This window comes from Seriola lalandi, unplaced genomic scaffold, assembly GCF_002814215.2.
Source record: "Seriola lalandi dorsalis isolate HSWRI2012SDOR001 ecotype SW California unplaced genomic scaffold, Sedor1 jcf7180002054606, whole genome shotgun sequence".
NCBI classification, from domain to species: Eukaryota; Metazoa; Chordata; class Actinopteri; order Carangiformes; family Carangidae; genus Seriola; species Seriola lalandi.
In genome coordinates, this window is record NW_019525159.1 from 1,034,045 (window position 1) to 1,038,067 (window position 4,023).

Here is a 4,023-nt window from a genome sequence, read left to right on the forward strand (position 1 = left end):
ACTCCCCCCCATGTAGCTTTCTGCTCCACGTCACTCCTTCAAAACCACTGGCTGCTCCCTTGTCATAGGTGGAACTATGTTGCCATGGTGTTTTGACCAATGGAATGGCATTTCCAGGAACGCAGTCAGTCTCTGTCTCCCTCTCTTTCTTTCTCTCTCTCTCAGACAGACACACACACACACACACACACACACACTCACCGCGTGAAGCAGCCTGTTGAGCAAGAATCCAAATAACCCCCCTGGTAACAGCAGCAAGGCTCCTGTCTTTGTTTGTTGAGTGAACACCGGTCAGGAGGTTGCATACTTTATTTGAGCAAATACACATCTCAGCATACCATCTTCAGCACAGGACCTAAGAGGACAAAAACAAAGACACCACACTCAGACCTCCCATAGCTTAGGTATGAATGCAACTGCAGTGAGAAACATCACTCAGGATACTCTGAAACTTACCAGCCTTACCACTGCTGATGCTCCTCCAGGTCTATTTGCTTCTTTGTTGGTATCTTTTCATTCCCAGAGATGAAGGTCTAAACACTTACAATGAGACATAATGTAAAAATATATTCATTAGAGGAATATACTGCCTGTGTATCCATATTCGTTTACCCACAACATTTAATTCTTTAAATTACAAAATGGGTCTTAAACTAGAAGTAGGTTTAATTTTGACTAAAATGACAAATTTCCCTCCTTCTTCTAGTCAATTCTGTGAATCTGGCCATAATTACTTTGCAGGTGCACTGTCATTATGTCTGTTACACCATCTGACTATATTATCTGTGAATGCTACTATCTCATGCTATTATATTTATCGACAAAAGATACCTACTTTCTTTTTTTGCACATGTTCTACTCACATTAAATTAAAAGTTGACAGAGATACAAAATATCTTTATATGTACGTGTCAATATTTCAATTCCCCCTGAAACCATAAGCATGACAGCCTGCAAGTATGTCTACTTAAGTGGTAATGGATAACACACAAACTTGCATTTGGCATAATCAAAACATTCTTACTCTCAGTCTCAGCTGGTGAGGAAAGCTATCTGCAAAAGTTCCCAGGCAAAATTTCTATTCAGTAGCCAGGCCTGATGGACAATGTTTTTTGGCATTGTTCAGATAAGGGTCGGTCTATAATTAAGGATCTTTACATTAACAATCGTTCTGCATCTTTCGTTCAACTCTTTTCCGTATCTGCAAATTGAAAACCTTGTCAGGCAGTCCTTGCCTCATTTTGATGTGATGCCCAAAGAATAAAACCTCTATTACCTCATGACATGAATCCCTATCTCCAAACATTTAATCTCACATTTTATTAGTCTTTTTTGTCTAGCAACCCCTTCTCATCACATTAAAGAGGCGTGGATTAAGGATACCGATGAGGAGATTACAGATGAGTTATGGGCAAAAGGGTTAGATGAGATCAAAGCATGTTCTATCAATGCTGGACTTCAGTTTATTCAGTTTAAAGTCGTCCATCGGCTGAACTTTTAATAGAATTAAAATAAAAAATGTTTTTCTGTCTCTGCTACCTGTAATACGTTTTTGGGATGACATTTTTCATTTGTACAGAGACATATACAGCAGACAGTTAATCCCTGACTGTCTCTTGGTGATATTGGGTTGCTCCAACTACTATTTGCCTCTTCTCCTTTGCATTACAACAAGCCCTCAGGCTTGGTGTGGTCATTTGTGAAAATGTTCACATATATATATATATATATATATATATGTATGTGTGTGTGTGTGTGTGTGTGTGTGTGTGTGTGAAAAAATTCCACGCAGTTCACATCGTTAAAGCACAGCTGGTGGCTGATTTGACAGTTAGGATGTCCCCCTGTCTGTGTCCTTGCTCTTCTGGTTCCATGTTTTGACCACATAGCCTGTGGATTCCGGCTAACTGCTGCTTGCAACTATTTGCCCACACTCGTATATACTGGTGCTGTAGGAGCTGCATCAGCATGCTTCACAGATTCTACAATTAGTCTATGGGTTAATTACTTTTCCCTGAAACACAGCTCAAAGCTTGAAGCCACGGGCCGACCCTATTAAGAAACCCAAGAGTAACCGTCACTGACATGGCGGCACTACTCTGGAATTAATTACAAAGATAAAAGTGACACCTAATGTTACCCAGCATCCTCTGGGACTGTGCACTGTGCTAGCCGATAATGTAGTCACAGCTGTAGATTTCTTCAGGCTGCTGTATTTTTCTATCCTTCTAATGATGCCCAAATTGATTTACCAATGTGCTGGGAAGGAAGAGTTCAGGGTTGACACCTCCTTTGTTTCTGGCAGGCTCACCTGAAGAGGCCTTTGGTGCAGTGCCACAGCACCGACATCATGCAACCGATGCCTTTATTACCAAAGCCTATAACACAATATCGTACATAAATCCTAAGAGTGAGGCGCTGTATTTCCTCTGCAACCCTGGTGTATAGAGGTGCAGTGGTTAATTGATGAACTAGACCTCTTCAGTTTCCACCATAGTCCTTCACACTCCACCAACCTTTAATCTCTCATCAATACAAGTGCTCCCGCAATTTGTGCTGGCACTTCCCCATGCCATGCTGCTTTTATTATTCTGCGATAATTAGGTCCACGAATCTTTAATAAAAACAGAAGGCAGTCTTACCACTGGCAAGTTAGTAATACTTGAATCAATAACCCATGGTATGAAGTGGAGCACTGTAGAGAAATTAAAAACATTGACAATTATATCTACTCAAAGACAAGCTTAATCAACGAGTCATTTTAGTGTTTTATAAAATATGAAGGGTGCAAGTACTTCAGTTTTATATTCTTAAAATTTTAAAAGAAACACTACATATGACAAGACATTTCAACATACCTCTGCAAATGGTACTTAAATTCTAATTGACATTTGATTTATGCATCTGTACTTTAAGTTATAAGTCATAGAGCTCCATGTTTTTTTGGTGTCATTTAAGCCCCTTAAAAACAATTAATGTAAACATTTGAACTATTTTTACACTGCCACAATTTAGCACTAATTGCAACACAAAGTTTTGATGCAATATATTTGAATGGCTGTGCAACAGTCCCAATATATTTCTTTTAATATTCTGACATCTAGTGGCTTAATACTACTACTACATTCAGATTTCAGGTTGACACGTATACTTTGTCCCTGTAGTACAAGGCAGCAGTACTTGGTAAATGGGTTAGGGTTAATGGTAAATGATGGTAAATGCAGCCATTATTTTTAAATTCTTGCATAAAAAGTTATAAAAACAAGCATTATGTTCTAAGCTTTATACATTCAAAACACTCATTTTAATACATTAAGTGCCTTTGTAATTATGAGGCATTAACTCACTGAATGTTGAATTTTTCTGTCAGCGATTACAATTACAAAATATTTGAGTTCTTTGCCAATCAGCTTAAAGACAACTGCCAGAATTAACTTTGAGGAAACATCACTGTTTTTGGTATGAAATACTGTGCTACAGTGGATATGAATTCACACCCAAAAATGTCATGAATTGCCAAACTTTATTTTTTAGATCAAAACAAAGCACAGCATTAAAACATTTCAACACTGTAATGATATCCACCCACTGTCTGAAGTGTGTGAAAAAGATGCAATCAAGCACTTTTGGCTTAACATCATGCTCAGAACTAAAGTTAGTCTAACTAAATTGTTTGGTCATGAAAAAGACTTTACCCTTTAAATGATTTTACATCACTATCAAAAAGTTGAATTTATCATGCCAAAGCTTAAGCAGACGTAGGTGAAAAGAAATTCACGGAACTTCCCAAGTTTGTGATGTTGAAAAATGCATTCGATCATTCATTTGATTATGACACGTTAGTATGCAGCCTGTAAAGCAGTGAACACCAGGTCCTCAGGCAGGACACAGGTGAGATCAGCCCAGGTTAGAGGAAGGGATGGGGGAGAGATGAGGAGAGTTTTTGTGGGTTCTAGGAGGTGGTGTGGGAAAGAGGGGTTCAGGTTTCAGTTATAGGGAAATATAGGGCTTGGGGCGGGGCAG